At 43.2% G+C, this 12,025-nt stretch overlaps 2 long non-coding RNA genes across 3 annotated transcripts; one reads left to right on the top strand and one right to left on the bottom strand.

Moving 5' to 3' along the window:
• Nucleotides 1–489: 489 nt before the first annotated feature.
• LOC308473690 lies at nucleotides 490–4,648 on the bottom strand. 2 transcript variants are annotated; one of them, XR_013984204.1, is made up of 4 exons: nucleotides 4,517–4,648; nucleotides 4,077–4,247; nucleotides 1,793–2,262; nucleotides 490–993 (listed from the first exon to the last, which is right to left on the bottom strand). It is a non-coding gene; the product is annotated as an uncharacterized lncRNA (long non-coding RNA). The 2 variants fall into 2 exon arrangements; XR_013984205.1 differs by lacking the exon at nucleotides 490–993 and having other exon boundaries at nucleotides 1,322–2,262.
• A 129-nt stretch (nucleotides 4,649–4,777) lies between these two features.
• On the top strand, nucleotides 4,778–11,371 carry LOC308473652. The gene is made up of 3 exons (XR_013984143.1): nucleotides 4,778–5,016; nucleotides 10,498–10,660; nucleotides 11,192–11,371. It is a non-coding gene; the product is annotated as an uncharacterized lncRNA (long non-coding RNA).
• Nucleotides 11,372–12,025: the final 654 nt, after the last annotated feature.

The raw sequence follows: 12,025 nt of genomic DNA on the forward strand, positions 1-12,025 counted from the left end.
AGTGGAAAAAAACAAAACAAAATTGTTAAGGGCTTTATATGCTAATAGTATCTCTTTGAACTTGGCCAGGTAGCAAATCAGGAGCCAGTGCAGATTTCTGAGCACAGGTGTCATATGCAGACAAGGACTCAGTCCTATCAGCAATTCTGCTGCAGCATTCTGCCCTAACTGCAGGTCAAGGGGCGAGAGGAGCCCCACATAGACCAGCACTCCACCACTCATTAATATAGGTCTTAGGTTTATGAGATCTGATGCATCTGCTGGGATTTCTTGTTCTATTCTGGGTAGTGGTGAGGAAAGAGGGGGAAACTCGCAGGGAAGGCCATCGATGGCAATATCCCAAAGTTAAGCCACAATTTCCTCATGTGAAATAATGGAAACAACATAAGAAGATATCTAGATATTTCACCACATCATTGGGATATGTAAAGCAAACGAAGAACAGTAACAATTCACACCCTGATAGAATGCATTCATGGGTGTTGAAATTTTTATTTTTAAAACATAGACTCAAAGTCCTGTATTAAATATACATGCTATTTAGACTTGCAAGTAATATACTAGCTAGAATAAGCTTTTACACTGCGTACCAGAAGGAAAAGAATTGACACTCCTGAGGTTTCCAGGAGATGGAAATAAGGAAAATTGATTCAGTCCTTCCAGGAACAGGCTGTTCTGCTACAGGAACGTTCAGAGATTGATGATTTCAGACTGTTCTGTGGCAGCTTAGAGCCGACCTGCCCATCAGCTAAAAGCCACAAATTTTAGGCAAACCAAACCAAAAACCAGCAATATGATGGAAAGGAATCTGAGCATATCTACACAGCAAACTCATATCTGTTTTGTATTACTTTTACTGTCATGGCTCTCTTCCTGAAGGAATTCTGGGGATTTTAGTTTGGTGCAGAGAATTCTCTGCTAAAGGTCCCTGGCGCCATCTCAAAGAAGTGCATTTTCCAGGTAAAAGAGACTTGCTGTAGAATCAGTTTATGTCTGCAACATAGAAATATATATGCTTAAAATTGGCAAAATTGTGGATAAAGCTGTAGCTACAAGACACCCTCCTTTGTTCCAGCCATACCAGATATAATGCAAGGTAGCCAGGCAATTAGGAACGCGGGTGGCGCTGTGGGTTAAACCACAGAGCCTAGGACTTGCTGATCAGAAGGTCGGCGGTTTGAATCCCTGCAACAGGGTGAGCTCCCGTTGCTCGGTCCCTGCTCCTGCCAACCTAGCAGCTCGAAAGCACGTCAAAGTGCAATTAGATAAATAGGTACCACTCCAGCAGGAAGATAAATGGCGTTTCCGTGCGTTGCTCTGGTTCTCCAGAAGCGTCTTAGTCATGCTGGCCACATGACCCAGAAGCTGTACGCCGGCTCCCTCGGCCAATAAAGCGAGATGAGCGCCGCAATCCCAGAGTCGGTCATGACTGGACCTAATGGTCAGGGGTCCCTTTACCCTTTACCTTTACTAGCCAGGCAATTGCTGGGTATAAATAACTACAACACTCATCCAGATGAACAGTCTTTTGGTCTATGGTGCCTTTACAACCCTTTACCCTCCAAACTGCATCAAGTGTTAAGTAACTGGGGGAAGGACCATAGCAAGTTTATTAGATCGCTCCTAACAGGCTCTTCCAAATGCAGCTGATGACCCAGTCCCCAGTGTCAAGTGCAGCTCTTGACAATGTTTCTGAAACACATCCAAGTAATTTCAGTGCAGTTTGATCCTTTACGCCAAAGTCATGAGGTCAGCCAGATAAGCCCATCTGTCTTCAATTTGCCATGCCTACCTCATGCGTACGGTGAAATCATACATTGCCAGTGCTGTTATCCATCAGTGAGGGGTAACCTACAAGCTTGCTGTTTAAAGAACACAGGTTAAAGGACTGTTATCAATTTTAACCTCAGAGTTCACTGCAAACAGTCATTGAGTTTCTCAGATATAGCAAATTAAAGGTCAAGGAACTCACGTTTAGGCACAGAGGATTTCCTTTCACTTGCACTTCATCCTTGGCTGACATATGTAATGACTTTGAGATATCCTTCTTGTTCTTGACCCAGAGCTCCCCTACTAATCTTGTCAAGCCAGCATCTGTATGTAATATATGGCAGCTTCCACTCAGCAAACCCCAAGACACATTCAGTTGTCAGCACGTGTATTATGGGTTTAGCTGCTTCTTGATGATCATCAGTCCATTGATCTTTCAGTTCTGGACAACTCCAAGGCCATGGTATCCTTCCTTCCCTTCTTATACTGTTCCTATCAAAAGTAACTTCAAAGGTTTATTACTAAGATAGTTCAGAGGCTCCCAAACTGTGGCCTGTGGACCACCAATGGTCCACAAGCTTCATTCAGGTGGTCTGCAGAGTGTCTGTGGATTTGTGGTTGAAGATGGGAAAGGGAACATCCATCTCACTACATCAGGCATAGGCAGACTCTGGCCCTCCAGATGTTTGGGACTACAATTCCCATCATCCTTAGCTAACAGGACCAGTGGTCAGGGATGATGGGAATTGTAGTCCCAAACATCTGGAGGGCCGGAGCTTGCCTATTCCTGCATTACATAGACATATTGGTTTTAACTGAATTTTACTTTATTGCATTACAAGTTGAATTATATGGAATACAATCAAATACAGTACAGTGGTACATTGGTTTGAGAACAGCTTATTTTATGAACACCTTGGAATAAGAACACTGCAAACCCGGAAGCAGGTGTTTCGGTCTGTGAACTTTGCCTTGGAATAGGAACATGTTTCCCTTCCTGTTGAGTGTGTGCCATTTGTAAACTGAGTCCCCCGCTGCTATGGGAAAGCACACCTTGGTTTCAGAACGCTTTGGTTTAAGAACGGACTTCCAGAACGGATTAAGTTCGTAAACCAAGGTACCACTGTATATAAGAAATAAAATAAGCCAAAAACCTACCATTAAATATCATCCAGCACCTAGCACAGTGTATTACAGTTGTTACAACAGGCAGAAAAAGAAATCATTATGTCATTTGTCAAGATGTTCAGCAGTTTTCAAGTGGTCCATGGGAATAAAGTCTGGGAACCTCTGGGCTAGCCTAGTTCTAACTCAGACACTGAATTTTTGTCCTTACTGTACCACCTGAGAATGGACATGATGGAGAAAACCCATAAACAAGCAAAACTAGCAAATCAAGGAGAAGGCTAGGATAGAACCTCTCACCCTGACAGGCTAGTTTTCTAAGTGCAGGGATATTTCCCCCATTCAGTAAGAGCCTCCACCTGCAGTCTCAAGTAGTGCAGCCCAGACACAGGATGGCCATCTCATCAGTAACCAGACCATTCTACAATGGTTCCAGAAACATCCTTACTGCTTTTAACCTTGAACAGTCCTTCAAAGCTGATAACTTGTCAGGGTTAGATCATACACTTGCAACTTCAACAACTCATCTGGGACCAGCTGATATTTGACTTTTCCACTCCCAGTCCTGTTTTCTATTAGAAGCCATTCCATCTTGTCATCAAATATTTGTGCAGTTTTATGAGGAATTATTGCCTGAATTTGCTTGTTTTCCTGCTCCTTCCCCAACTCTTTTCCCTTCTGAATTGTGCCTGTTAGATTGGAAGTCTTCAGGCAGGAACTTAGTTGATATTGCTATTGTTTATCATTGTACAGTGCCTGTAAAACTTTGCTATGAAGTTTCCATCTTACACTCAGCATTGTGTCAATAAAAACCTTGTGTCGCATAAACCCCATCAGTGATCTTCATTCCAAGGAAACTCATCCTGAGCTGTAACTGCTGCAACATCTTCCTCCTTAAAGACCAGAGTGCATCCTTCGGTATTCCAAAACTTTAGCAGATGTTCTGAAGAACTTGCACTTGGGAACTGACAGTTTTAATCCTGCTCCACTAAACATGGAAGAACCTTCATACATCTTGCTTAAGGATCATCAGCGGTTTCTGAAAATATTAAGTAATCCAAGAATCCTATGACTTCAGTGATACTGATGTCATTCTTAACATGTTCCACCATTGTTTGGAAGACTGCCAGAGCATTTGTCAATCCCTGTGGCATCATCATAGGAAACTGCCAAATACCCACCATAGTAATAGATGATGTTTTGAGTCTTTCTTCTTTTCCTACTGCAATCATGACATTCACTCTTCAAGTCAAGTTCAGGCTCCTATGCCTGGTAAAAGATAAGTATTCTTCATGCCTAAACTGTTCAGAAGCCTTTAGTCCATCACAATTATCAACGAATTTGTCTTCTTCCTGATGAGAACAATGGGAGATGCATAAAGACCAAGTGGACACCTCTTTGAGGCCATGATCAGAATCCTCAAAATCAACTGGGGAAACTGTTGCGCCAGAAGCAGCTTAGTCATGCTGGTCACTTGACCTGGAAGCTGTCTGTGGACAAACATCGGCTCCCTCTGCCTGAAAGCAAGATGAGTGCCACAACTTCATTAACTGGACTTAACCGTCCAGGGGTCCTTTACCTTTTACCTTTTGTGTACAAATAAATGTGGTTGATTCATTACCTTGTTATTATAGACCTCTGGTAAGGGACCTAATATGCAGGAACAGGAGAGTAAAAGCAAGTTAAGAAACCCCAGGTCAGTCCAAGGTGCAAAGGATATAATTCTCATGAACATGGTGAGCAATGTGTTGGCGTGCCAGGCAGTGTCTCCTTGTTATTCAGGTGAACAGCAGTTGTGGGCTGGTACATTGGCCAGTTTCTCTCTCCTTCAGCATCAGCATGACATCACAATGGCCTGTGTCTCTCCTTCTGGTTGGACACATCCGTGTGAGAACACAGTGGCCAGTCTGTGAAATAGGCAGCATCAGCATGAGATCACAGTGGCCAGTTTTTCTCCCTCAGGTGGCTAGCATGGGCCACAGTGGGCAGCCCCTGTCCTTCAGGCAGGGAGCATCATCTTGTGGGGAGAGGCATTCATTCCTCTTCATTCCTCTTCCACTCAGGCAGGCAGTAGAATGTGGGCAGAATATTTATTTCTCTTGCGGAAGCTGCCAAAAGCAGGTACATGTCAGCACAATCTCTTTCTCAGTGCGGTGGGCTTAGTTGCGAGCAGATGGTGGGCCCTGTATGTTCTTCTCTTAGTGAGGTGGCCAGCAGAAGTATGAGTGTAGTGGTCATCTCACCAAAATGGGCAGCAGCATGCGGACAGAGAAGCAGCAGGCAAGGCAAAGAGCAGGCAAGAAGGCAATTCATCTATTACAGGGCCTGGATGCAGGTGGCACTGTGGTCTAAACCCCCAAGCCTCTCGTGCTTGCTGATCGTGAGGTCAGCAGTTCAAGTCCATGTGAAGGAGTGAGCTCCCATTGCTCTGTCCCAGCTCCTGCTAACCGAGCAGTTCGAAATCACACCAGTGCAAGTAGATAAATAGGTACCATAACCAGCATTTCCATGCACTTTGGTTTCTGTCACGGTGTTCTGTTGCTCCAGAAGTGGTTTAGTCACACTGGCCACGTGACCCACAAAGCTGTTTGTGGACAAATGCCGGCTCCCTCGGCCTGAAAGTGAGATGAGTGCCGCAACCCTATAGTCGCCTTTGACTGGACTTAACCGTCCAGGGGTCCTTTACCTTTTTTTTTTTAACCTGTGGGATGGTAATTTAATAGCAAATTATTCTTCCCATGCTACTTCTCTCTAGGCAGGCTATGAGATAAACACTCCACAGGTCCCCCGTACCCCAGTGCTCACCTGTGCCCACAATAACTTCTACAACATTTGAAACAACGCAGTATTCAAAGCTCATGATATAACATTCCCATAACTTTTACATCAAACCCAAGTGGGTTGAATGTATTTGATATTTGCATTAACAGAGAGTAATGGCTAGATCATAAACGCTTCTCCATTATTTGAGCCTTTCAAAATTCTTGGGAGAAAGATGCAATCACAACAAATCTGCGGAAGCCTCATGCCACGTGGTTCGGTTTCACAAATGCAAACTCTTTCTTACTGCAACAGCTACAAATAAATTAAGATTTCAATCCTATACACAGTTATTTGGGAATGAACCCCATTGAAAACAAAGGAACTTACTTCTTCTGAGTAGACATGTTGCACTGCAAATATCTCAGGGCAGAGAAAGCCGGAGGGCAAAGAAAACAATGCTGTTTGAAACTCCCCAACTGTTTAATTTATTTGTCCCTGTTTCTCCTGTAACTTATCTGCAAAAAAATATTACAAAACTGGTATTCTTTCTCCAGAATCAATAACATGAATTGTGCCAAGTGGTGTAGTAGTTCACATAGAAAGACTTTGAAAGGAATTAGGTTGATTTAGGAAATATACTTCCAGCTTCCAATTCCTGCAACTGCTAGCAGCTGGGAAAGAGGAAGGCTAATATTATAGCGCCACAACACTGGAAGGCTATAATTTCTATTCCGTTTGAATTTAAGATTGAAAAAGCATTTCCCTCGCTTAGTAAATTCCACGAATCCTTGCCATCTCAGTTTCCATTTTAACATAAAAATAGAAACCGTCTGCTGGTCTTGTTTCCAAGTTATTCTGAGGAAAAGTTAGAGGGTTGTTTGGTAAACCTTTAGCACTACACTTAACAGACTTGACCTTAGATCAAGTAGGGCTCCATCCATTGCATGTTTTAAACTATTCCATGAGTGTCTTCCCATTATATTATATCTGTATCATCATCTGCTTTTGTCAAAAGACATAGAGCCTTGCATTTAGAATCTAACAGGTTAGCTCTTCAATCCGCAAAATCTCTAGCTCCAAGTTGTGGAGGGCTTTGCTTGTGAGAACCACACATTCCTGTCATTCTAGTGAAAAGCTAGTTTTTAATTTTTATGGTAAACTCATTTTTCAACAACCAGAAACTTAATTCATCCAGAAGGGATTTGGGTATTTTATACTTTAAATTTTTTAATTTATTATTATTATTATTAAATGTTACCAAAAAAAAATAGAAAAAAAGAAATAGAAACAATACATAACCATACATAAAAACATTTTAACTACACAATTTTCCAGAATGCAGACTAGAAAAGAAGAAAGGCAAAAGATAAAAGTAACAAGAAAAAAATGAAAAGAAAAAATACTTTTCATAATCAATTATTCCAAATTCATACTTCAAACATAACAATATTTAAATCCTAGTTAAAATATTATAAAAGACTTCCACCGCATTCACCGCACGTCTCTTGGTTATCTAATTCACCTTTACATCTGTTCTTCAGTCACTTCCGTTCCTTAAATTCTTTCATAGTCCATCTAATCTTTGTATTCTCTGTATTCTTCACAAGGTTAGTCTAAGCACAACCAAACTTTCGTGTTTGATACAGGGGTATTTTATACTTTAAATTTAAACTGTTAATATTAATGGGGTCAGATGAATACAGTGAAAACTTTCATGCTGTGATACATTTGTTAGCAAACTCTTTTTCCCTTTTTGCAATTGGCAATTTTGTAATTGTTGTTGTTGTTTAGTCGTTTAGTTGTGTCCGACTCTTCGTAACCCCATGGACCAGAGCACGCCAGGACCTTCCAAATATCTCCTGTCCAAGCTCACCATTTTTGTGCCTTTTAAATACCTGTTTGCTGCCTCTTGGCATCAGTGACATCAGAATACTTTTTTTAAAAAAAAACAACACACTGCCATCTTCTTTTTGTTAATATATGATCCCAGCCAATCACAGATCATGTAGGCAGCACGACAGTATCACAAAACCAAATGGATTTGGCTCCATGACGATAAAATGAAGCCATGTAGCCAATCCAATCTGGCTCCATCATGACATCACAAAGAAAATTCAAAGTGAGGTCATGAAGCCATTTGCTCATTCTGAATGGCAAAACAGTTTTCAGTGGTTTGCAGCTCCCTGCAAATGTGGTGCTTTTCACAGTGGGAGAAAGTATTTGTCAAAGGCGTTCCCCTTCCATTCTGACTCTGCTCTACCTCTATGACCTAAAATGAGAAGCCACCTCCCAGGACATCCACAGGCTCATGTGGCCCGTGGGATAATCTAACAACATTAGATTTGGTAGAATGCAATGTAAAACATCAGATCACAGATGAAAGCGGTTTGTGGGCAATTTGGTAGGTGGAAGGGGGTCAGTGATAGCATATACTGAACTGACTCCCCTAAAACAATTTTTACTCCCTGCAGACCACCAGATGAGTGGTGATTTGAAAACCTGGGCTAATCCATCCTAAAGGGGCATTTCCGGCCCTTGAGCTGAATGGGAAAAAGCAGAAGATCACCCACTTTAGCTCCATTGACTTAGATGGCTTTGGGTAGGGCGAGGAGCCTGAAGCCATCTTGGTGTTGTTGTCTCATACAGTATATATTGGTGATTTGTTTAAATACACTCATACCTCAGTTTACAGACGCTTCAGGTTCCGTTTTTTCAGGTTATGGACTGCCGAAACCCGGAAGTACCGGAACGGGTTACTTCCAGGTTTCGGCGGTTGTGCATGCGCAGAAGCACTAAATCACACTTTGCGCATGCACAGAAGCACCAAATCGCAACCCGCGTTTGCGCAGACGCGGGTTGCAAACGCTGCACGTTGCGGACATGCATCCCGCACAGATCACATTCGCAACCCAAGCGTCCGCTGTACATGGTTCAGACACTTCTGCCTGGCCAGCTGTGTCACCAAAATCATGAGCTCTCAACTTAGTTCAGCCTTTGGACTCAGCTGTGTTATCCAGTGGGTTCTCTGAGACCCAAACTAAGCATCACATAGAGTGGTGACACTTCTCTGGGATAGAGCAGATTATTATTTTTTAAAGCACATAGCTTATTCTCATACATGGATGTCAATTTTTAATGCCTTCCATTACAGAGGAGGAAGAAGGTTCTTGGATTCTTCAGGAGGTTCATTAAAATGAAACTGGAGCATAAGTTTCCTATTTGTACAGGTGGCTCCTTTCGGAGCTGAAGTTAGTTCGGCAGACTTTGGGGGCTTCTTTTTTCCTTTTGCTCCCACAACACTGCATCTAAGATGAAGAGAGAGAATGAAAAGGCTCTTTGCAGCACACCTTGACTCGTGAAATAAGTACAGGTGATCCTCTCTATCTTTGGTTAATACATTTTTTTTTATTATTCTGGCAGGTAGTTGCCTGCCAAGAATCTGGCGTTTTATGCTTTCTTCTCAATGTACTTGTCACTGATGCATTTCTACGGTAAAGGTAAAGGGATCCTTGACCATTAGGTCCAGTCGTGACCGACTCTGGGGTTGCGGTGCTCATCTCGCTTTATTGGCCGAGGGAGCCGGTGTACAGCTTCCGGGTCATGTGGCCAGCATGACTAAGCTGCTTCTGGCGAACCAGAGCAGCGCACAGAAACGCCGTTTACCTTCCCGCTGGAGCGGTACCTATTTATCTGCTTGCACTTTGACGTGCTTTTGAACTGCTAAGTTGGCAGGAGCTGGGACCCAGCAATGGGAGCTCACCCCGTCGCGGGGATTTGAACCACCAACCTTCTGATCGGCAAGTTCTAGGCTCTGTGGTTTAACCCACAGCGCCACCCACGTCCCTGTATTTTAGAGTACTGTGACTTAATTTGGCCAACTTTCTGGAGGCAGCATGGCAGTAATGGGTGGGCCCAACCCAAGCACACTCTTGGATGTGTGAACAGAATTTGTACAACATCTGGAGTTCTCTACGTCCCATAGTTTAATGCTTCATCTATTGTGCTTATTAAGCCGAATAATGTGCAATTGCTATAGTGCTAAAACAACAATACTTCTGTTAATTTGGAAGATTTATGCCCTGCTTTTCAACCCTATTATCGTAACAGCTTAAAAGCAACAAATAATGCAAAAAACAACAACCCTGAACTCTCCTCCCCCACCCCGCAGCCCCATGTCCTCTGACTGACTGATAGGGCCAGAGTGAATCTCTCTTTAACTCTGCAGTCCCAGGGCAACTGGAAGTTGGAACAGACTCTTCTTCCTGGCAGGGAGAGTGGAATCCAACCTCCTTCAGTTGCTCCTTCACTGGCCAATGGATGGGGCCAAGTTCTTGCCATGATCTTCCTTAGAGGAGTGAGGTACAGTCACCCTTGGCCAGTAAGTTAAAGGGACCCCTGACCATTAGGTCCAGTCATGACCGACTCTGAGGTTGTGGCGCTCATATCGCTTTATTGGCCGAGGGAGCCGGCATACAGCTTCCGGGTCATGTGGCCAGCATGATTAAGCCACTTCTGGCAAACCAGAGCAGTGCACGGAAACGCCGTTTACCTTCCCGCCAGAGCGGTACCTATTTATCTACTTGCACTTTGACGTGCTTTCGAACTGCTAGGTTGGCAGGAGCAGGGACCGAGCAACGGGAGCTCACCCCGTTGCAGGGATTCAAACCACTGACCTTCTGATCGGCAAGTCCTAGGCTCTGTGGTTTAACCCACAGCACCCCCCCATGTCCCTACCCTTGGCCAGTAGCAGAGGCCAAAGTACACTATTAAACATCTTAGCATGTACAGATAGAAGATAGCATTCAGCTTTATTTAACCCCTCTCACTTCAACATGAAAGAAAGCCATACTGAGAGGAAGACTTCTGCTTTGTCGAAACCTCTGGCCACTTTAAATTGGCAACATTTCTCCAAGAATCCCAGGTATCAGAGAGCCAATTCACCAACAGAGGGAGAGTTTCAACTTTACAGAATCTGGAGATCACCTGCTTGACTCCTGGAAAGGTAAGCAGTTTGGAGGGGCTGTTTATGTGCCTGGTATGCATGACCAAGCACTAGTTGAGAACAACTAGTATTTTTTCTAATATCTTTAATTAACTTTAGGTCTGCTTCCCAGAAGGACTGTTGAGCAGAGACTGCATAATTTCCAATAACAAGTCCTACCTAACCTATATTAGTTGTTAATAGCTTTCATGCCCCAGAAGTTTACAGGAGCACAGCAATTGTGAAAGCAGTTGTTGAAGTCTGCTAGCTCCTTCCTGTTCTTGTCATATCATAAAGGACACCTCGGGTTTTCCTTTCACTTGCAACCTCTGAAGATTACATTTCTTGACGAATTACCATCCAAATTAGTCGTCCAGACACGGAAGCACAGCGGTTCAAGCAACACCCAAGAAATCTGTGGTAGGGCTTCACATACTGTGTGACTATTGCTATAATTATGACCACTCTGGGTAGGTGTTCAGTGATTCTAAATGATTAACTAACCATATGCTTTCTATTTATAAAAAAAAGTGTCAACACTTTTTTTTTTAGTCAGCTCGTCTGAGCTAAATGAAGTGATGAAAAGTCAAACCCTGATCACCTGAAATGGCAAGCCAAGTCCTGCGCATGATTTGGACAAAATCAATAGTAAAAGTAGCGGATCTGTCGGAAATACCAAGATTATTATTTTTTAAACCCAAATAAACAAAAGAGATCAAATTTTCAGCACAATATTGTTTCAGTAATAACCCTCGCCTGGTTATTAATTCACTTAAATCCAACTATGAATATGAATGGTGGTTTTTGCCAGACACCATCTTCCGGTTATCATCACCCAACACACCGCATCTTTAATGAGGTGGAATTGGTGTTTGTTCAGACTGCCAGGAGAGCGCAGCTCTTCCAGCTGACCCAATCTGCTTCATCTCACCGGACTGCTCAAAAAGCAAAGAAGCACACATATTTTTGGTAAATGAAGTACAACGGCATACTTGATCTCTTAACACTACAGTGTTAGAGTAATCCATATAAATGCTGAGCAAGATTTTACTGGCACTTTCCCACATGACCTTTGGGACATCCTTATAGAGTAGAAAGCTAAATGAGAAACACACACACACACACAAAATCAGTCAGCATATGCTAGGAATCGGGTCCTATGCTGGTCTCTTCAGCTACTGAAACAGTTTTCATGCATGTTGACATGTTGGCATGTTGGCAGTACCCACACAGAGGGGTGGGTGAGAGAGAGGGAGGGAAACGGATGGAGTACACCTTCAACTGCCTAATGGCATCTACGTGACCCAGGAGATTGCAGCCACAGAGATAGGAAAAGAAGAGGCATTCCATTGTCTGGAGAGGTCACTTCCTGGTTTGCGTGGAGAA

The sequence above is a fragment of the Podarcis pityusensis genome (genome assembly GCF_964106645.2).
Source record: "Podarcis pityusensis genome assembly, chromosome: 3".
Classification (NCBI taxonomy): Eukaryota; Metazoa; Chordata; class Lepidosauria; order Squamata; family Lacertidae; genus Podarcis; species Podarcis pityusensis.